Genomic DNA, 24,748 nt, shown 5'->3' on the forward strand with positions numbered 1-24,748 from the left:
CCCACTATGAGTGCAGAGATCCCATTATGAGTGCAAAGATCCCACCATGAGTGCAGAGATCCCATCATAAGTGCAGGGATCCCATCACAAGTGCAGGGATCCCATCACAAGTGCAGAGATCCCACCATGAGTGCGGAGATCCCATCATTAGTGCAGAAATCCCACCATAAGTGCAGAGATCCCATCACAAGTGCAGAGATCCCATCACAAGTGCAGAGATCCCACCACGAGTGCAGAGATCCCATCACAAGTAGACAGATCCCATCACAAGTGCAGAGATCCCATCACAAGTGCAGAGATCCCACCATGAGTGCAGAGATCCCATCCTAAGTAGAGAGATCCCACTATGAGTGCCGAGATCCCATCATGAGTGCAGAGATCCCACCATAAGTGCAGAGATCCCATCACAAGTGCAGAGATCCCATCACAAGTGCAGAGATCCCATCACAAGTGCAGAGATCCCACCACAAGTGCAGAGATCCCATCACAAGTAGACAGATCCCATCACAAGTGCAGAGATCCCATCACAAGTGCAGAGATCCCACCATGAGTGCAGAGATCCCATCCCAAGTAGAGAGATCCCACTATGAGTGCAGAGATCCCACCCTAAGTGCAGAGATCCCATCCCAAGTAAAGAGATCCCACTATGAGTGCAGAGATCCCACTATGAGTGCAGAGATCCCACCATGAGTGCAGAGATCCCATCATAAGTGCAGGGATCCAATCACAAGTGCAGAGATCCCACCACGAGTGCAGAGATCCCATTACAAGTAGAGAGATCCCAGAATAAGTGCAGAGATCCCATCACGAGTGCAGAGATCCCATCCTGAGTATAGAGATCCCACTATGAGTGCAGAGATCCCATCATAAGTGCAGAGATCCCATCATAAGTGCAGAGATCCCCCCATAAGTGCAGGGATCCCAACCTAAGTGCAGAGATCCCACAACAAGTACAGAGATCCCATTACAAGTAGGGAGATCCCAGAATAAGTGCAGAGATCCCATCACAAGTGCAGAGATCCCACCATGAGTGCAGAGATCCCATCCCTAGTAGAGAGATCCCACTATGAGTGCATAGATCCCACCATGAGTTCAGAGATCCCATCATAAGTGCAGGGATCCCATCACAAGTGCAGGGATCCCATCACAAGTGCAGAGATCCCACCACGAGAGCAGAGATCCCACCATGAGTGCAGAGATCCCATCACAAGTAGAGAGATCCCAGAATAAGTGCAGAGATCCCAGAATAAGTGCAGAGATCCCAGAATAAGTGCAGAGATCCCATCACAAGTGCAGAGATCCCATCACAAGTGCAGAGATCCCATCACAAGTGTGGAGATCCCACCATGAGAGCAGAGATCCCATCCCAAGTAGAGAGATCCCACTATGAGTGCAGAGATCGCACCATGAGTGCAGAGATCGCACCATGAGTGCAGAGATCCCATCACAAGTGCAGAGATCCCACCATGAGTGCAAAGATCCCATCACAAGTAGAGAGATCCCATCACAAGTGCAGAGTTCCCACCATGAGTGCAGAGATCCCATCCCAAGTAGAGAGATCCAACTATGAGTGCAGAGATCCCATCCCGAGTACAGAGATCCCATCACGAGTGCAGAGATCCCATCCCAAGTAGAGAGATCCCATTATGAGTGCAGAGATCCCACCATGAGTGCAGAGATTCCATCACAAGTAGAGAGATCCCAGAATAAGTGCAGAGATCCCATCACACGTGCAGCGATCCCACCATGATTGCAGAGATCCCATCCCAAGTAGAGAGATCCCACTATGAGTGCAGAGATCCCACCATGAGTGCAGAGATCCCATCATAAGTGCAGAGATCCCACCATAAGTGAAGGGATCCCATCATAAGTGCAGAGATCCCACAACAAGTACAGAGATCCCATCAAAAGTAGGGAGATCCCAGAATAAGTGCAGAGATCCCACCATGAGGGCAGATGCCCCATCCCAAGTAGAGAGATCCCACTATGAGTGCAGAGATCCCACCATGAGTGCAGAGATCCCATCCCAAGTAGAGAGATCCCACTATGAGTGCAGAGATCCCACCATGAGTGTAGAGAGCCCATCATAAGCTCAGAGATCCCACCATAAGTGCAGGGATCCCATCACAAGTGCAGGGATCCCATCACAAGTGCAGAGATCCCATCACAAGTGCAGAGATCCTATCACAAGTGCAGAGATCCCATCACAAGTGCAGAGATCCCATCACAAGTGCAGAGATCCTATCACAAGTGCAGAGATCCTATCACAAGTGCAGAGATCCCATCACAAGTGCAGAGATCCCACCATGAGTGCAAAGATCCCATCACAAGTAGAGAGATCCCAGAATAAGTGCAGAGATCCCATCACAAGTGCAGAGATCCCATCACAAGTGCAGAGTTCCCACCATGAGGGCAGAGATCCCATCCCAAGTAGAGAGATCCCACTATGAGTGCAGGGATCCCATCCCGAGTGCAGAGATCCCACTATGAGTGCAGAGATCCCATCCCGAGTGCAGAGATCCCATCCCGAGTGCAGAGATCCCATCCCGAGTGCAGAGATCCCATCCCAAGTAGAGAGATCCCATCCCAAGTAGAGAGATCCCACCATGAGTGCAGAGATCCCACCATGAGTGCAGAGATCCCATCATGAGTGCAGAGATCCCATCATAAGTGCAGAGATCCCACCATAAGTGCAGGGATCCCATCACAAGTGCAGAGATCCCACCATGAGTGCAGAGATTCCATTACAAGTAGAGAGATCCCAGAATAAGTGCAGAGATCCCATCACACATGCAGCAATCCCACCATGAGTGCAGAGATCCCATCCCAAGTAGAGAGATCCCACTATGAGTGCAGAGATCCCACCATGAGTGCAGCAATTCCACCATGAGTGCAGAGATCCCATCCCAAGTAGAGAGATCCCACCATGAGTGCAGAGATCCCATCATGAGTGCAGGGATCCCATCACAAGTGCAGGGATCCCATCACAAGTGCAGGGATCTCATCACAAGTGCAGCGATCCCACCACAAGTGCAGAGATCCCAGAATAAGTGCAGAGATCCCATCACAAGTGCAGAGATCCCACCATGAGTGCAGAGATCCCATCCCAAGTAGAGAGATCCCACTATGAGTGCCGAGATCCCATCATTAGTGCAGAGATCCCACCATAAGTGCAGAGATCCCATCACAAGTGCAGAGATCCCATCACAAGTGCAGAGATCCCATCACAAGTTCAGAGATCCCACCACGAGTGCAGAGATCCCATCACAAGTGCAGAGATCCCACCATGAGTGCAGAGATCCCATCCTAAGTAGAGAGATCCCACTATGAGTGCAGAGATCCCATCATAAGTGCAGAGATCCCATCATAAGTGTAGAGATCCCACCATAAGTGCAGGGATCCCAACCTAAGTGCAGAGATCCCACAACAAGTACAGCGATCCCATCACAAGTAGGGAGATCCCAGAATAAGTGCAGAGATCCCATCACAAGTGCAGAGATCCCACCATGAGTGCAGAGATCCCATCCCATGAGCGCATAGATCCCACAGTGAGTTCAGAGATCCCATCATAAGTGCAGGGATCCCATCACACATGCAGGGATCCCATCACACATGCACAGATCCCACCACAAGAGCAGAGATCCCACCATGAGTGCAGAGATCCCATCACAAGTAGAGAGATCCCATAATAAGTGCAGAGATCCCATCACAAGTGTGGAGATCCCACCATGAGAGCAGAGATCCCATCCCAAGTAGAGAGATCCCACTATGAGTGCAGAGATCCCATCATTAGTGCAGAGATCCCACCATAAGTGCAGAGATCCCATCACAAGTGCAGAGATCCCACCATGAGTGCAAAGATCCCATCATAAGTAGAGAGATCCCATCACAAGTGCAGAGTTCCCACCATGAGTGCAGAGATCCCATCCCAAGTAGAGAGATCTGACTATGAGTGCAGAGATCCCATCCCGAGTGCAGAGATCCCATCACGAGTGCAGAGATCCCATCCCAAGTAGAGAGATCCCACTATGAGTGCAGAGATCCCACCATGAGTGCAGAGATCCCATCATAAGTGCAGAGATCCCACCATAAGTGCAGAGATCCCATCACAAGTGCAGAGATCCCACCATGAGTGCAGAGATTCCATCACAAGTAGAGAGATCCCAGAATAAGTGCAGAGATCCCATCACATGTGCAGCGATCCCATCATGAGTGCAGAGATCCCATCCCAAGTAGAGAGATCCCACTATGAGTGCAGAGATCCCACCATGAGTGCAGAGATCCCATCATAGGTGCAGAGATCCCACCATAAGTGAAGGGATTCCATCATAAGTGCAGAGATCCCACAAATACAAAGATCCCATCAAAAGTAGGGAGATCCCAGAATAAGTGCAGAGATCCCATCACAAGTGCAGAGATCCCATCACAAGTGCAGAGATCCCATCACAAGTAGAGAGATCCCACTATGAGTGCAGAGATCCCACCATGAGTGCAGAGATCCCATCATAGGTACAGAGATCCCACCATAAGTGAAGGGATCCCATCATAAGTGCAGAGATCCCACAAATACAAAGATCCCATCAAAAGTAGGGAGATCCCAGAATAAGTGCAGAGATCCCATCACAAGTGCAGAGATCCCACCATGAGTGCAGAGATCCCACCATGAGTGCAGAGATCCCATCTCAGGTAGAGAGATCCCACTATGAGTGCAGAGATCCCACCATGAGTGCAAAGATCCCATCATTAGTGCAGAGATCCCACCATAAGTGCAGAGATCCCATCACAAGTGCAGAGATCCCACCACGAGTGCAGAGATCCCATCACAAGTAGAGAGATCCCAGAATAAGTGCAGAGATCCCACCATAAGTGCAGGGATCCCAACCTACGTGCAGAGATCCCACAACAAGTACAGAGATCCCATCACAAGTAGGGAGATCCCAGAATAAGTGCAGATATCCCATCACAAGTGCAGAGATCCCATCACAAGTGCAGAGATCCCACCATGAGTGCAGAGATCCCATCCCTAGTAGAGAGATCCCACTATGAGTGCATAGATCCCACCATGAGTGCAGAGATCCCATCATAAGTGCAGAGATCCCACCATAAGTGCAGGGATCCCATCACAAGTGCAGAGATCCCATCACAAGTGCAGAGATCCCACCATGAGTGCAGAGATCCCATCCCTAGTAGAGAGATCCCACTATGAGTGCATAGATCCCACCATGAGTGCAGAGATCCCATCATAAGTGCAGAGATCGCACCATGAGTGCAGAGATCCCATCCCTAGTAGAGAGATCCCACTATGAGTGCATAGATCCCACCATAAGTGCAGAGATCCCACCATGAGTGCAGAGATCCCATCCCAAGTAGAGAGATCCCACTATAAATGCAGAGATCCCACCATGAGTGCAGAGATCCCACCATGAGTGCAGAGATCCTATCCCAAGTAGAGAGATCCCCTATGAGTGCAGAGATCCCACCATGAGTGAAGAGATCCCATCATAAGTGCAGAGATCCCACCATAAGTGCAGAAATCCCACCATAAGTGCAGGGATCACACAACAAGTACAGAGATCCCATCAAAAGTAGGGAGATCCCAGAATAGGTGCAGAGATCCCACCACAAGTGCAGAGATACCACCATGAGTGCAGATACCCCATCCCAAGTAGAGAGATCCCAGAATAAGTGCAGAGATCCCATCACAAGTGCAGAGATCCCATCACAAGTGCAGAGTTCCCACCATGAGGGCAGAGATCCCATCCCAAGTAGAGAGATCCCACTATGAGTGCAGGGATCCCATCCCGAGTGCAGAGATCCCACTATGAGTGCAGAGATCCCATCCCGAGTGCAGAGATCCCATCCCGAGTGCAGAGATCCCATCCCGAGTGCAGAGATCCCATCCCAAGTAGAGAGATCCCATCCCAAGTAGAGAGATCCCACCATGAGTGCAGAGATCCCACCATGAGTGCAGAGATCCCATCATAGGTACAGAGATCCCACCATAAGTGAAGGGATCCCATCATAAGTGCAGAGATCCCACAAATACAAAGATCCCATCAAAAGTAGGGAGATCCCAGAATAAGTGCAGAGATCCCATCACAAGTGCAGAGATCCCACCATGAGTGCAGAGATCCCACCATGAGTGCAGAGATCCCATCATAGGTACAGAGATCCCACCATAAGTGAAGGGATCCCATCATAAGTGCAGAGATCCCACAAATACAAAGATCCCATCAAAAGTAGGGAGATCCCAGAATAAGTGCAGAGATCCCATCACAAGTGCAGAGATCCCATCACAAGTGCAGAGATCCCATCACAAGTAGAGAGATCCCACTATGAGTGCAGAGATCCCACCATGAGTGAAGAGATCCCATCATAGGTACAGAGATCCCACCATAAGTGAAGGGATCCCATCATAAGTGCAGAGATCCCACAAATACAAAGATCCCATCAAAAGTAGGGAGATCCCAGAATAAGTGCAGAGATCCCATCACAAGTGCAGAGATCCCACCATGAGTGCAGAGATCCCACCATGAGTGCAGAGATCCCATCTCAGGTAGAGAGATCCCACTATGAGTGCAGAGATCCCACCATGAGTGCAAAGATCCCATCATTAGTGCAGAGATCCCACCATAAGTGCAGAGATCCCATCACAAGTGCAGAGATCCCACCACGAGTGCAGAGATCCCATCACAAGTAGAGAGATCCCAGAATAAGTGCAGAGATCCCACCATAAGTGCAGGGATCCCAACCTACGTGCAGAGATCCCACAACAAGTACAGAGATCCCATCACAAGTAGGGAGATCCCAGAATAAGTGCAGATATCCCATCACAAGTGCAGAGATCCCATCACAAGTGCAGAGATCCCACCATGAGTGCAGAGATCCCATCCCTAGTAGAGAGATCCCACTATGAGTGCATAGATCCCACCATGAGTGCAGAGATCCCATCATAAGTGCAGAGATCCCACCATAAGTGCAGGGATCCCATCACAAGTGCAGAGATCCCATCACAAGTGCAGAGATCCCACCATGAGTGCAGAGATCCCATCCCTAGTAGAGAGATCCCACTATGAGTGCATAGATCCCACCATGAGTGCAGAGATCCCATCATAAGTGCAGAGATCGCACCATGAGTGCAGAGATCCCATCCCTAGTAGAGAGATCCCACTATGAGTGCATAGATCCCACCATAAGTGCAGAGATCCCACCATGAGTGCAGAGATCCCATCCCAAGTAGAGAGATCCCACTATAAATGCAGAGATCCCACCATGAGTGCAGAGATCCCACCATGAGTGCAGAGATCCTATCCCAAGTAGAGAGATCCCCTATGAGTGCAGAGATCCCACCATGAGTGAAGAGATCCCATCATAAGTGCAGAGATCCCACCATAAGTGCAGAAATCCCACCATAAGTGCAGGGATCACACAACAAGTACAGAGATCCCATCAAAAGTAGGGAGATCCCAGAATAGGTGCAGAGATCCCACCACAAGTGCAGAGATACCACCATGAGTGCAGATACCCCATCCCAAGTAGAGAGATCCCAGAATAAGTGCAGAGATCCCATCACAAGTGCAGAGATCCCATCACAAGTGCAGAGTTCCCACCATGAGGGCAGAGATCCCATCCCAAGTAGAGAGATCCCACTATGAGTGCAGGGATCCCATCCCGAGTGCAGAGATCCCACTATGAGTGCAGAGATCCCATCCCGAGTGCAGAGATCCCATCCCGAGTGCAGAGATCCCATCCCGAGTGCAGAGATCCCATCCCAAGTAGAGAGATCCCATCCCAAGTAGAGAGATCCCACCATGAGTGCAGAGATCCCACCATGAGTGCAGAGATCCCATCATGAGTGCAGAGATCCCATCATAAGTGCAGAGATCCCACCATAAGTGCAGGGATCCCATCACAAGTGCAGAGATCCCACCATGAGTGCAGAGATTCCATTACAAGTAGAGAGATCCCAGAATAAGTGCAGAGATCCCAGAATAAGTGCAGAGATCCCATCACACATGCAGCAATCCCACCATGAGTGCAGAGATCCCATCCCAAGTAGAGAGATCCCACTATGAGTGCAGAGATCCCACCATGAGTGCAGCAATTCCACCATGAGTGCAGAGATCCCATCCCAAGTAGAGAGATCCCACCATGAGTGCAGAGATCCCATCATGAGTGCAGGGATCCCATCACAAGTGCAGGGATCCCATCACAAGTGCAGGGATCTCATCACAAGTGCAGCGATCCCACCACAAGTGCAGAGATCCCAGAATAAGTGCAGAGATCCCATCACAAGTGCAGAGATCCCACCATGAGTGCAGAGATCCCATCCCAAGTAGAGAGATCCCACTATGAGTGCCGAGATCCCATCATTAGTGCAGAGATCCCACCATAAGTGCAGAGATCCCATCACAAGTGCAGAGATCCCATCACAAGTGCAGAGATCCCATCACAAGTTCAGAGATCCCACCACGAGTGCAGAGATCCCATCACAAGTGCAGAGATCCCACCATGAGTGCAGAGATCCCATCCTAAGTAGAGAGATCCCACTATGAGTGCAGAGATCCCATCATAAGTGCAGAGATCCCATCATAAGTGTAGAGATCCCACCATAAGTGCAGGGATCCCAACCTAAGTGCAGAGATCCCACAACAAGTACAGCGATCCCATCACAAGTAGGGAGATCCCAGAATAAGTGCAGAGATCCCATCACAAGTGCAGAGATCCCACCATGAGTGCAGAGATCCCATCCCTAGTAGAGAGATCCCACTATGAGCGCATAGATCCCACAGTGAGTTCAGAGATCCCATCATAAGTGCAGGGATCCCATCACACATGCAGTGATCCCATCACACATGCACAGATCCCACCACAAGAGCAGAGATCCCACCATGAGTGCAGAGATCCCATCACAAGTAGAGAGATCCCATAATAAGTGCAGAGATCCCATCACAAGTGTGGAGATCCCACCATGAGAGCAGAGATCCCATCCCAAGTAGAGAGATCCCACTATGAGTGCAGAGATCCCATCATTAGTGCAGAGATCCCACCATAAGTGCAGAGATCCCATCACAAGTGCAGAGATCCCACCATGAGTGCAAAGATCCCATCATAAGTAGAGAGATCCCATCACAAGTGCAGAGTTCCCACCATGAGTGCAGAGATCCCATCCCAAGTAGAGAGATCTGACTATGAGTGCAGAGATCCCATCCCGAGTGCAGAGATCCCATCACGAGTGCAGAGATCCCATCCCAAGTAGAGAGATCCCACTATGAGTGCAGAGATCCCACCATGAGTGCAGAGATCCCATCATAAGTGCAGAGATCCCACCATAAGTGCAGAGATCCCATCACAAGTGCAGAGATCCCACCATGAGTGCAGAGATTCCATCACAAGTAGAGAGATCCCAGAATAAGTGCAGAGATCCCATCACATGTGCAGCGATCCCATCATGAGTGCAGAGATCCCATCCCAAGTAGAGAGATCCCACTATGAGTGCAGAGATCCCACCATGAGTGCAGAGATCCCATCATAGGTGCAGAGATCCCACCATAAGTGAAGGGATTCCATCATAAGTGCAGAGATCCCACAAATACAAAGATCCCATCAAAAGTAGGGAGATCCCAGAATAAGTGCAGAGATCCCATCACAAGTGCAGAGATCCCATCACAAGTGCAGAGATCCCATCACAAGTGCAGAGATCCCATCACAAGTAGAGAGATCCCACTATGAGTGCAGAGATCCCACCATGAGTGCAGAGATCCCATCATAGGTACAGAGATCCCACCATAAGTGAAGGGATCCCATCATAAGTGCAGAGATCCCACAAATACAAAGATCCCATCAAAAGTAGGGAGATCCCAGAATAAGTGCAGAGATCCCATCACAAGTGCAGAGATCCCACCATGAGTGCAGAGATCCCACCATGAGTGCAGAGATCCCATCTCAGGTAGAGAGATCCCACTATGAGTGCAGAGATCCCACCATGAGTGCAAAGATCCCATCATTAGTGCAGAGATCCCACCATAAGTGCAGAGATCCCATCACAAGTGCAGAGATCCCACCACGAGTGCAGAGATCCCATCACAAGTAGAGAGATCCCAGAATAAGTGCAGAGATCCCACCATAAGTGCAGGGATCCCAACCTACGTGCAGAGATCCCACAACAAGTACAGAGATCCCATCACAAGTAGGGAGATCCCAGAATAAGTGCAGATATCCCATCACAAGTGCAGAGATCCCATCACAAGTGCAGAGATCCCACCATGAGTGCAGAGATCCCATCCCTAGTAGAGAGATCCCACTATGAGTGCATAGATCCCACCATGAGTGCAGAGATCCCATCATAAGTGCAGAGATCCCACCATAAGTGCAGGGATCCCATCACAAGTGCAGAGATCCCATCACAAGTGCAGAGATCCCACCATGAGTGCAGAGATCCCATCCCTAGTAGAGAGATCCCACTATGAGTGCATAGATCCCACCATGAGTGCAGAGATCCCATCATAAGTGCAGAGATCCCACCATGAGTGCAGAGATCCCATCCCTAGTAGAGAGATCCCACTATGAGTGCATAGATCCCACCATAAGTGCAGAGATCCCACCATGAGTGCAGAGATCCCATCCCAAGTAGAGAGATCCCACTATAAATGCAGAGATCCCACCATGAGTGCAGAGATCCTATCCCAAGTAGAGAGATCCCCTATGAGTGCAGAGATCCCACCATGAGTGAAGAGATCCCATCATAAGTGCAGAGATCCCACCATAAGTGCAGAAATCCCACCATAAGTGCAGGGATCACACAACAAGTACAGAGATCCCATCAAAAGTAGGGAGATCCCAGAATAGGTGCAGAGATCCCACCACAAGTGCAGAGATACCACCATGAGTGCAGATACCCCATCCCAAGTAGAGAGATCCCACTATGAGTGCAGAGATCCCACCATGAGTGCAGAGATCCCATCCCAAGTAGAGAGATCCCACTATGAGTGCAGAGATCCCACCATGAGTGTAAAGAGCCCATCATAAGCTCAGAGATCCCACCATAAGTGCAGGGATCCCATCACAAGTGCAGGGATCCCATCACAAGTGCAGAGATCCCATCACAAGTGCAGAGATCCCATCACAAGTGCAGAGATCCCATCACAAGTGCAGAGTTCCCACCATGAGTGCAGAGATCCCATCCCAAGTAGAGAGATCCCACCCCGAGTGCAGAGATCCCACCATAAGTGCAGAGATCTGACCATAAGTACAGAGATCCCACCACGAGTGCAGAGATCCCACCACGAGTGCAGAGATCCCACCACGAGTGCAGAGATCCCATCACAAGTAGAGAGATCCCAGAATAAGTGCAGAGATAACATCACAAGTACAGAGATCCCACCATGAGTGCAAAGATCCCATACCAAGTAGAGAGATCCAACTATGAGTGCAGAGATCCCACCATGAGTGCAGAGATCCCACCATGAGTGCAGAGATCCCATCATAAGTGCAGAGATCCCACCATAAGTGCAGAGATCCCATCATAAGTGCAGAGATCCCACCATAAGTGCAGAGATCCCAACACAAGTGCAGAGATCCCAACACAAGTGCAGAGATCCCACCATGAGTGCAGAGATCCCACCATGAGTGTAGAGATCCCACCATGAGTGTAGAGATCCCATCACAAGTAGAGAGATCCCAAAATAAGTGCAGAGATTGCATCACAAGAGCAGAGATCCCACCATGAGTGCAGAGATCCCATCCCAAGTAGAGAGATCCCACTATGAGTGCAGAGATCCCATCATAAGTGCAGAGATCCCATCATAAGTGCATAGATCCCATCACAAGTGCAGAGATCCCACCACGAGTGCAGAGATCCCATCACAAGTGCAGAGATCCCACCACGAGTGCAGAGATCCCATCACAAGTAGAGAGATCCCAGAATAAGTGCAGAGATCCCATCACAAGTGCAGAGATCCCACCATGAGTGCAGAGATCCCATCCCAAGTAGAGAGATCCCACTATGAGTGCAGAGATCCCACCATGAGTGCAGAGATCCCACCATGAGTACAGAGATCCCATCATAAGTGCAGAGATCCCACCATAAGTGCAAGGATCCCATCATAAGTGCAGAGATCCCATATCAAGTACAGAGATCCCATCACAAGTAGGGAGATCCCACTATGAGTGCAGAGATCCCATCACAAGTAGAGAGATCCCTCCATGAATGCAGAGATCCCACCACAAGTGCAGAGATCCCATCACAAGTATGAGTGCAGAGATCCCATCATAAGTGCAGGGATCCCACAACAAGTACAGAGATCCCATCAAAAGTAGGGAGATCCCAGAATAAGTGCAGAGATCCCACCACAAGTGCAGAGATCCCACCATGAGTGCAGATACCCCATCCCAAGTAGAGAGATCCCACTATGAGTGCAGAGATCCCACCATGAGTGCAGAGATCCCATCCCAAGTAGAGAGATCCCACTATGAGTGCAGAGATCCCACCATGAGTGTAGAGAGCCCATCATAAGCTCAGAGATCCCACCATAAGTGCAGGGATCCCATCACAAGTGCAGAGATCCCATCACAAGTGCAGAGATCCCATCACAAGTGCAGGGATCCCATCACAAGTGCAGAGTTCCCACCATGAGTGCAGAGATCCCATCCCAAGTAGAGAGATCCCACTATGAGTTCAGAGATCCCATCCCGAGTGCAGAGATCCCACCATAAGTGCAGAGATCCGACCATAAGTACAGAGATCCCACCACGAGTGCAGAGATCCCACCACGAGTGCAGAAATCCCACCACGAGTGCAGAGATCCCATCACAAGTAGAGAGATCCCAGAATAAGTGCAGAGATAACATCACAAGTACAGAGATCCCACCATGAGTGCAAAGATCCCATACCAAGTAGAGAGATCCAACTATGAGTGCAGAGATCCCACCATGAGTGCAGAGATCCCACCATGAGTGCAGAGATCCCATCATAAGTGCAGAGATCCCACCATAAGTGCAGAGATCCCATCATAAGTGCAGAGATCCCACCATAAGTGCAGAGATCCCAACACAAGTGCAGAGATCCCAACACAAGTGCAGAGATCCCACCATGAGTGCAGAGATCCCACCATGAGTGTAGAGATCCCACCATGAGTGTAGAGATCCCATCACAAGTAGAGAGATCCCAAAATAAGTGCAGAGATTGCATCACAAGAGCAGAGATCCCACCATGAGTGCAGAGATCCCATCCCAAGTAGAGAGATCCCACTATGAGTGCAGAGATCCCATCATAAGTGCAGAGATCCCATCATAAGTGCATAGATCCCATCACAAGTGCAGAGATCCCACCACGAGTGCAGAGATCCCATCACAAGTGCAGAGATCCCACCACGAGTGCAGAGATCCCATCACAAGTAGAGAGATCCCAGAATAAGTGCAGAGATCCCATCACAAGTGCAGAGATCCCACCATGAGTGCAGAGATCCCATCCCAAGTAGAGAGATCCCACTATGAGTGCAGAGATCCCACCATGAGTGCAGAGATCCCACCATGAGTACAGAGATCCCATCATAAGTGCAGAGATCCCACCATAAGTGCAAGGATCCCATCATAAGTGCAGAGATCCCATATCAAGTACAGAGATCCCATCACAAGTAGGGAGATCCCACTATGAGTGCAGAGATCCCATCACAAGTAGAGAGATCCCTCCATGAATGCAGAGATCCCACCACAAGTGCAGAGATCCCATCACAAGTATGAGTGCAGAGATCCCATCATAAGTGCAGAGATCCCATCATAAGTGCAGAGATCCCACAACAAGTAGAGATCCCATCACAAGTAGGGAGATCCCAGAATAAATGCAAAATCCCATCACAAGTGCAGAGATCCCATCACAAGTGCAGAGATCCCATCCCAAGTAGAGAGATCCCACCATGAGTGCAGAGATCCCATCCCAAGTAGAGAGATCCCACTATGAGTGCAGAGATCCTACCATGAGTGCAGAGATCCCATCATAAGTGCAGAGATCCCACCATAAGTACAGAGATCCCACTATGAGTGCAAATATCCCATCATAAGTGCAGAGATCCCACCATAAGTGCAGAGATCCCATCACAAGTGCAGAGATCCCACCATGAGTGCAGAGATCCCATCACAAGTAGAGAGATCCCAAAATAAGTGCAGAGATCGCATCACAAGAGCAGAGATCCCACCATGAGTGCAGAGATCCCATCCCAAGTAGAGAGATCCCACTATGAGTGCAGAGATCTCACCATAAGTGCAGAGATCCCATCACAAGTGCAGAGATCCCATCACAAGTGCAGAGATCCCATCACAAGTGCAGAGATCCCATCACAAGTGCAGAGATCCCATCACAAGTGCAGAGATCTCACCATCAGTGCAGAGATCCCATCATAAGTGCAGAGATCCCACCATCAGTGCAGGGATCCCATAACAAGTAGGGAGATCCCAGAATAAGTGCAGAGATCCCATCACAAGTGCAGAGATCCCACCCCAAGTAGAGAGAACCCACTATGAGTGCAGAGATCCCACCATGAGTGCAGAGATCCCATCATAAGTGCAGAGATCCCACCATCAGTGCAGGGATCCCATCATAAAAGCAGAGATCCCACAACAAGTACAGAGATCCCATAACAAGTAGGGAGATCCCAGAATAAGTGCAGAGATCCCATCACAAGTGCAGAGATCCCACTCCAAGTAGAGAGATCCCACTATGAGTGCAGAGATCCCACCATAAGTGCAGAGATCCCATCCCAAGTAGAGAGACCCCACTATGAGTGCAGAGATCCCACCTTGAGTGCAGAGATACCATCATAAGTGCAGAGATCCCACCATAAGTGCAGGGATCCCACCACAAGTGCAGAGATCCCACCACAAGTGCAGAGATCCCACCATGAGTGCAGAGATCCCATCACAAGTAGAGAGATCCCAGAATAAGTGCAGAGATCCCATCACAAGTGCAGAGATCCCATCACGAGTGCAGAGATCCCACCATGAGTGCAGAGATCCCACCATGAGTGCAGAGATCCCATCCCAAGTAGAGAGATCCCACTATGAGTGCAGAGATCCCACCATGAGTGTAGAGATCCCACCATGAGTGCAGAGATCCCATCATAAGTGCAGAGATCCCAACATAAGTGCAGGGATTCCATCACAAGTGCAGAGCTCCCACCACGAGTGCAGAGATTCCATCACAAGTAGAGAGATACCAGAAACTATGCAGAGATCCAATCACAAGTGTAGAGATCCCACCATGAGTGCAGAGATCCCATCCCAAGTAGAGAGATCCCACTATGAGTGCAGAGATCCCACCATGAGTGCAGAGATCCCATCATAAGTGCAGGGATCCCACCATAAGTGCAGGGATCCCATCACAAGTGCAGAGATCCCACCATGAGTGCAGAGATTCCATCACAAGTAGAGAGATCCCAGAATAAGTGCAGAGAACCCATCACAAGTGCAGTGATCCCACCATGAGTGCAGAGATCACATCCCAAGTAGAGAGATCCCACTATGAGTGCAGAGATCCCACCATGAGTGCAGAGATCGCACCATAAGTGCAGAGATCCCATCATAAGTGCAGAGATACCACAACAAGTACAGAGATCCCATCACAAGTAGGGAGATCCCAGAATAAGTGCAGAGATCCCATCACAAGTGCAGAGATCCCACCATGAGTGCAGAGATCCCATCCCAAGTAGAGAGATCCCACTATGAGTGCAGAGATCCCACCATGAGTGCAGAGATCCCATCCCAAGTAGAGAGATCCCACTATGAGTGCAGAGATCCACCATGAGTGTAGAGATCCCATCATAAGTGCAGAGATCCCATCATAAGTGCAGGGATCCCATCACAAGTGCAGAGATCCCACCACGAGTGCAGAGATCCCATCACAAGTAGAGAGATCCCACCACGAGTGCAGAGATCCCATCACAAGTAGAGAGATCCCAGAATAAGTGCAGAGATCCCATCACAAGTGCAGAGATCCCACCATAAGTGCAGAGATCCCATCATACGTGCAGAGATACCACAACAAGTACAGAGATCCCATCACAAGTAGGGAGATCCCAGAATAAGTAGGGAGATCCCAGAATAAGTGCAGAGATCCCATCACAAGTACAGATATCCCACCATGAGTGCAGAGATCCCATCCCAAGTAGAGAGATCCCACTATGAGTGCAGAGATCCCACCATGAGTGCAGAGATCCCACCATGAGTGCAGAGATCCCATCATAAGTGCAGGGATCCCATCACAAGTGCAGAGATCCCACCACGAGTGCAGAGATCCCATCACAAGTAGAGAAATCCCAGAATAAGTGCAGAGATCCCAGAATAAGTGCAGATATCCCATCACAAGTGCAGAGATCCCACCATGAGTGCAGACATCCCATCCCAAGTAGAGAGATCCCACTATGAGTGCAGAGATCCCACCATGAGTGCAGAGATCCCATCATAAGTGCAGAGATCCCACCATAAGTGCAGGGATCCCAACTTAAGTGCAGAGATCTGACAACAAGTACAGAGATCCCATCATAAGTACGGCGATCCCAGAAAAAGTGCAGAGATCCCATCACAAGTGCAGAGATCCCATCACAAGAACAGAGATCCCACCATGAGTGCAGAGATCCCATCCCAAGTAGAGAGATCCCACTATGAGTGCAGAGATCCTACCATGAGTGCAGAGATCCCATCATAAGTGCAGAGATCCTATCATAAGTGCAGGGATCCCATCACAAGTGCAGAGATCCCACCACGAGTGCAGAGATCCCATCACAAGTAGAGAGATCACAGAATAAGTGCAGAGATAACATCACAAGTGCAGAGATCCCACCATGTGTGCAGAGATCCCATCACAAGTGCAGAGATCCCATCACAAGTGCAGAGATCCCACCATGAGTGCAGAGATCCCACCATGAGTGCAGAGATCCCACCATAAGTGCAGAGATCCCACCAGAAGTGCAGAGATCCCACCATGAGTGCAGAGATCCCATCACAAGTAGAGAGATCCCAAAATAAGTGCAGAGATCGCATCACAACAGCAGAGATCCCACCATGAGTGCAGAGATCCCATCCCAAGTAAAGAGATCCCACTATGAGTGCAGATATCCCACCATGAGTGCAGATATCCCACCATGAGTGCAGAGATCCCACCACGAGTGCAGGGATCCCATCACAAGTGCAGAGATCCCACCACGAGTGCAGAGATCCCATCACAAGTGCAGAGATCCCATCACGAGTGCAGAGATCCCACCATGAGTGCAGAGATCCCATCCCAAGTAGAGAGATCCCACTATGAGTGCAGAGATCCCACCATGAGTGCAGAGATCCCATCATGAGTGCAGAGATCCCATCATAAGTGCAGAGATCCCAACATAAGTGCAGGGATCCCATCACAAGTGCAGAGCTCCCACCACGAGTGCAGAGATCCCATCACAAGTAGAGAGATACCAGAAACTGTGCAGAGATCCCATCACAAGTGTAGAGATCCCACCATGAGTGCAGAGATCCCATCCCAAGTAGAGAGATCCCACTATGAGTGCAGAGATCCCATCATAAGTGCAGGGATCCCACCATAAGTGCAGGGATCCCATCACAAGTGCAGAGAGCCCACCATGAGTGCAGAGATTCCATCACAAGTAGAGAGATCCCAGAATAAGTGCAGAGAACCCATCACAAGTGCAGCGATCCCACCATGAGTGCAGAGATCACATCCCACGTAGAGAGATCCCACTATGAGTGCAGAGATCCCACCATGAGTGCAGAGATCCCACCATAAGTGCAGAGATCCCATCATAAGTGCAGAGATACCACAACAAGTACAGAGATCCCATCACAAGTAGGGAGATCCCAGAATAAGTGCAGAGATCCCATCACAAGTGCAGAGATCCCATCCCTAGTAGAGAGATCCCACTATGAGTGCAGAGATCCCACCATGAGTGCAGAGATCCCACCATGAGTGCAGAGATCCCATCCCAAGTAGAGAGATCCCACTATGAGTGCAGAGATCCACCATGAGTGCAGAGATCCCACTATGAGTGCAGAGATCCACCATGAGTGCAGAGATCCCATCATAAGTGCAGAGATCCCATCATAAGTGCAGGGATCCCATCACAAGTGCAGAGATCCCACCACGAGTGCAGAGATCCCATCACAAGTAAAGAGATCCCAGAATAAGTGCAGAGATCCCATCACAAGTGCAGAGATCCCACCATAAGTGCAGAGATCCCATCATAAGTGCAGAGATACCATAAGTACAGAGATCCCATCACAAGTAGGGAGATCCCAGAATAAGTGCAGAGATCCCATCACAAGTGCAGATATCCCACCATGAGTGCAGAGATCCCATCCCAAGTAGAGAGATCCCACTATGAGTGCAGAGATCCGACTATGAGTGCAGAGATCCCACCATGAGTGCAGAGATCCCACCATGAGTGCAGAGATCCCATCATAAGTGCAGAGATCCCATCATAAGTGCAGGGATCCCATCATAAGTGCAGGGATCCCATCACAAGTGCAGAGATCCCACCACGAGGGCAGAGATCCCATCACAAGTAGAGAGATCCCAGAATAAGTGCAGAGATCCCATCACAAGTGCAGAGATCCCACCATAAGTGCAGAGATCCCATCATAAGTGCAGAGATACCACAAAAAGTACAGAGATCTCATCACAAGTAGGGAGATCCCAGAATAAGTGCAGAGATCCCATCACAAGTGCAGATATCCCACCATGAGTGCAGAGATCCCATCCCAAGTAGAGAGATCCCACTATGAGTACAGAGATCCCACCATGAGTGCAGAGATCCCACCATGAGTGCAGAGATCCCATCATAAGTACAGAGATCCCACCATAAGAGCAGGGATCCCAACCTAAGTTCCAGAGATCCAACAAGTACAGAGATCCCATCACAAGTAGGGAGATCCCAGAATAATTGTGAAGATCCCATCACAAGTGCAGAGATCCCACCATGAATGCAGACCTCCCATTCCAAGTAGAGAGATCCCACTATGAGTGCAGAGATCCCACCATGAGTGCAGAGATCCCACCATAAGTGCAGGGATCCCACCATAAGTGCAGAGATCCCACAAGTACAGAGATCCCATCATAAGTACGGCGATCCCAGAATAAGTGCAGAGATCCCATCACAAGAGCAGAGATCCCACCATGAGTGCAGAGGTCCCATCCCAAGTAGAGAGATCCCACTATGAGTGCAAAGATCCTACCATGAGTGCAGAGATACCATCATAAGTGCAGAGATCCTACCATAAGTGCAGAGATCCCACCATAAGTGCAGAGATCCCACCACGAGTGCAGAGATCCCACCACGAGTGCAGAGATCCCACCACGAGTGCAGAGATCCCATCACAAGTAGAGAGATCCAACTATGAGTGCGGAGATCCCACCATGAGTGCAGAGATCCCACCATGAGTGCAGAGATCCCACCATGAGTGCAGAGATCCCACCATGAGTGCAGAGATCCCATCATAAGTGCAGAGATCCCACCATAAGTGCAGAGATCCCATCATAAGTGCAGAGATCCCACCATAAGTGCAGAGATCCCAACACAAGTGCAGAGATCCCAACACAAGTGCAGAGATCCCACCATGAGTGTAGAGATCCCATCACAAGTAGAGAGATCCCAAAATAAGTGCAGAGATTGCATCACAAGAGCAGAGATCCCACCATGAGTGCAGGGATCCCATCACAAGTGCAGGGATCCCATCACAAGTGCAGAGATCCCACCATAAGTACAGAGATCCCACCACGAGTGCAGAGATCCCACCACGAGTGCAGAGATCCCATCACGAGTGCAGAGATCCCAGAATAAGTGCAGAGATAACATCACAAGTACAGAGATCCCACCATGAGTGCAAAGATCCCATACCAAGTAGAGAGATCCAACTATGAGTGCAGAGATCCCACCATGAGTGCAGAGATCCCACCATGAGTGCAGAGATCCCATCATAAGTGCAGAGATCCCACCATAAGTGCAGAGATCCCATCATAAGTGCAGAGATCCCACCATAAGTGCAGAGATCCCAACACAAGTGCAGAGATCCCAACACAAGTGCAGAGATCCCACCATGAGTGCAGAGATCCCACCATGAGTGTAGAGATCCCACCATGAGTGTAGAGATCCCATTACAAGTAGAGAGATCCCAAAATAAGTGCAGAGATTGCATCACAAGAGCAGAGATCCCACCATGAGTGCAGAGATCCCATCCCAAGTAGAGAGATCCCACTATGAGTGCAGAGATCCCATCATAAGTGCAGAGATCCCATCATAAGTGCATAGATCCCATCACAAGTGCAGAGATCCCACCACGAGTGCAGAGATCCCATCACAAGTGCAGAGATCCCACCACGAGTGCAGAGATCCCATCACAAGTAGAGAGATCCCAGAATAAGTGCAGAGATCCCATCACAAATGCAGAGATCCCACCATGAGTGCAGAGATCCCATCCCAAGTAGAGAGATCCCACTATGAGTGCAGAGATCCCACCATGAGTGCAGAGATCCCACCATGAGTACAGAGATCCCATCATAAGTGCAGAGATCCCACCATAAGTGCAAGGATCCCATCATAAGTGCAGAGATCCCATCATAAGTGCAGAGATCCCACAACAAGTAGAGATCCCATCACAAGTAGGGAGATCCCAGAATAAGTGCAAAATCCCATCACAAGTGCAGAGATCCCATCACAAGTGCAGAGATCCCATCACAAGTGCAGAGATCCCATCCCAAGTAGAGAGATCCCACTATGAATGCAGAGATCCCACCATGAGTGCAGAGATCCCACCATGAGTGCAGAGATCCCATCCCAAGTAGAGAGATCCCACCATGAGTGCAGATATCCCAACATGAGTTCAGAGATCCAATCATAAGTGCAGAGATCCCTTCATAAGTGCAGGGATCCCATCACAAGTGCAGATATCCCACCACGAGTGCAGAGATCCCATCACAAGTAGAGAGATCCCAGAATAAGTGCAGAGATCCCATCACAAGTGCAGAGATCCCACCATGAGTGCAGAGATCCCATCATAAGTAGAGAGATCCCACTATGAGTGCAGAGATCCCACCATGAGTGCAGAGATCCCATCATAAGTGCAGAGATTCCACCATAAGTGCAGGGATCCCAACCTAAGTGCAGGGATCCCAACCTAAGTGCAGGGATCCCAACCTAAGTGCAGAGATCTGACAACAAGTACAGAGATCCCATCACAAGTAGGGAGATCCCAGAATAAGTGCAGAGATCCCATCACAAGTGCAGAGATCCCACCATGAATGCAGACATCCCATCCCAAGTAGAGAGATCCCACTATGAGTGCAGAGATCCCACCATGAGTGCAGAGATCCCATCATAAGTGCAGAGATCCCACCATAAGTGCAGGGATCCCACAACAAGTACAGAGATCCCATCATAAGTACGGCGATCCCAAAATAAGTGCAGAGATGCCATCACAAGAGCAGAGATCCCACCATGAGTGCAGAGATCCCATCCCAAGTAGAGAGATCCGACTATGAGTGCAGAGATCCTACCATGAGTGCAGAGATCCCATCATAAGTGCAGAGATCCCACCATAAGTACAGAGATCCCACTATGAGTGCAAAGATCCCATCATAAGTGCAGAGATCCCACCATAAGTGCAGAGATCCCATCACAAGTGCAGAGATCCCACCATGAGTGCAGAGATCCCATCACAAGTAGAGAGATCCCAAAATAAGTGCAGAGATCACATCACAAGAGCAGAGATCCCACCATGAGTGCAGAGATCCCATCCCAAGTAGAGAGATCCCACTATGAGTGCAGAGATCCCATCACATGTGCAGAGATCCCATCACAAGTGCAGAGATCCCATCACAAGTGCAGAGATCCCATCACAAATACAGAGATCCCATCACAAGTGCAGAGATCTCACAAGTGCAGAGATCCCATCACAAGTGCAGAGATCCCACCATCAGTGCAGAGATCCCATCATAAGTGCAGAGATCCCACCATCAGTGCAGGGATCCCATAACAAGTAGGGAGATCCCAGAATAAGTGCAGAGATCCCATCACAAGTGCAGAGATCCCACCCCAAGTAGAGAGATCCCACTATGAGTGCAGAGATCCCACCATGAGTGCAGAGATCCCATCATAAGTGCAGAGATCCCACCATCAGTGCAGGGATCCCATCATAAGTGCAGAGATCCCACAGCAAGTACAGAGATCCCATAACAAGTAGGGAGATCCCAGAATAAGTGCAGAGATCCCATCACAAGTGCAGAGATCCCACTCCAAGTAGAGAGATCCCACTATGAGTGCAGAGATCCCACCATAAGTGCAGAGATCCCATCCCAAGTAGAGAGACCCCACTATGAGTGCAGAGATCCCACCTTGAGTGCAGAGATACCATCATAAGTGCAGAGATCCCACCATAAGTGCAGGGATCCCACCACAAGTGCAGAGATCCCACCACAAGTGCAGAGATCCCACCATGAGTGCAGAGATCCCATCACAAGTAGAGAGATCCCAGAATAAGTGCAGAGATCCCATCACAAGTGCAGAGATCCCATCACGAGTGCAGAGATCCCACCATGAGTGCAGAGATCCCACCATGAGTGCAGAGATCCCATCCCAAGTAGAGAGATCCCACTATGAGTGCAGAGATCCCACCATGAGTGCAGAGATCCCACCATGAGTGCAGAGATCCCATCATAAGTGCAGAGTTCCCAACATAAGTGCAGGGATTCCATCACAAGTGCAGAGCTCCCACCACGAGTGCAGAGATCCCATCACAAGTAGAGAGATACCAGAAACTGTGCAGAGATCCAATCACAAGTGTAGAGATCCCACCATGAGTGCAGAGATCCCATCCCAAGTAGAGAGATCCCACTATGAGTGCAGAGATCCCTCCATGAGTGCAGAGATCCCATCATAAGTGCAGACATCCCATCATAAGTGCAGGGATCCCACCATAAGTGCAGGGATCCCATCACAAGTGCAGAGATCCCACCATGAGTGCAGAGATTCCATCACAAGTAGAGAGATCCCAGAATAAGTGCAGAGAACCCATCACAAGTGCAGCGATCCCACCATGAGTGCAGAGATCACATCCCAAGTAGAGAGATCCCACTATGAGTGCAGAGATCCCACCATGAGTGCAGAGATCCCACCATAAGTGCAGAGATCCCATCATAAGTGCAGAGATACCACAACAAGTACAGAGATCCCATCACAAGTAGGGAGATCCCAGAATAAGTGCAGAGATCCCATCACAAGTGCAGAGATCCCACCATGAGTGCAGAGATCCCATCCCAAGTAGAGAGATCCCACTATGAGTGCAGAGATCCCACCATGAGTGCAGAGATCCCATCCCAAGTAGAGAGATCCCACTATGAGTGCAGAGATCCACCATGAGTGTAGAGATCCCATCATAAGTGCAGAGATCCCATCACAAGTGCAGGGATCCCATCACAAGTGCAGAAATCCCACCACGAGTGCAGAGATCCCATCACAAGTAGAGAGATCCCACCACGAGTGCAGAGATCCCATCACAAGTAGAGATATCCCAGAATAAGTGCAGAGATCCCATCACAAGTGCAGAGATCCCACCATAAGTGCAGAGATCCCATCATAAGTGCAGAGATACCACAAGTACAGAGATCCCATCACAAGTAGGGAGATCCCAGAATAAGTGCAGAGATCCCATCACAAGTGCAGATATCCCACCATGAGTGCAGAGATCCCATCCCAAGTAGAGAGATCCCACTATGAGTGCAGAGATCCCACCATGAGTGCAGAGATCCCACCATGAGTGCAGAGATCCCATCATAAGTGCAGGGATCCCATCACAAGTGCAGAGATCCCACCACAAGTAGAGAAATCCCAGAATAAGTGCAGAGATCCCAGAATAAGTGCAGATATCCCATCACAAGTGCAGAGATCCCACCATGAGTGCAGACATCCCATCCCAAGTAGAGAGATCCCACTATGAGTGCAGAGATCCCACCATGAGTGCAGAGATCCCACCATGAGTGCAGAGATCCCATCATAAGTGCAGAGATCCCACCATAAGTGCAGGAATCCCAACTTAAGTGCAGAGATCTGACAACAAGTACAGAGATCCCATCATAAGTACGGCGATCCCAGAAAAAGTGCAGAGATCCCATCACAAGTGCAGAGATCCCATCACAAGAACAGAGATCCCACCATGAGTGCAGAGATCCCATCCCAAGTAGAGAGATCCCACTATGAGTGCAGAGATCCTACCATGAGTGCAGAGATCCCATCATAAGTGCAGAGATCCTATCATAAGTGCAGGGATCCCATCACAAGTGCAGAGATCCCACCACGAGTGCAGAGATCCCATCACAAGTAGAGAGATCACAGAATAAGTGCAGAGATAACATCACAAGTGCAGAGATCCCACCATGTGTGCAGAGATCCCATCACAAGTGCAGAGATCCCATCACAAGTGCAGAGATCCCACCATGAGTGCAGAGATCCCACCATAAGTGCAGAGATCCCACCAGAAGTGCAGAGATCCCACCAGAAGTGCAGAGATCCCACCATGAGTGCAGAGATCCCATCACAAGTAGAGAGATCCCAAAATAAGTGCAGAGATCGCATCACAACAGCAGAGATCCCACCATGAGTGCAGAGATCCCATCCCAAGTAAAGAGATCCCACTATGAGTGCAGATATCCCACCATGAGTGCAGAGATCCCACCACGAGTGCAGGGATCCCATCACAAGTGCAGAGATCC

The sequence above is a fragment of the Lissotriton vulgaris genome, chromosome 5 (genome assembly GCF_964263255.1).
Source record: "Lissotriton vulgaris chromosome 5, aLisVul1.2, whole genome shotgun sequence".
Classification (NCBI taxonomy): Eukaryota; Metazoa; Chordata; class Amphibia; order Caudata; family Salamandridae; genus Lissotriton; species Lissotriton vulgaris.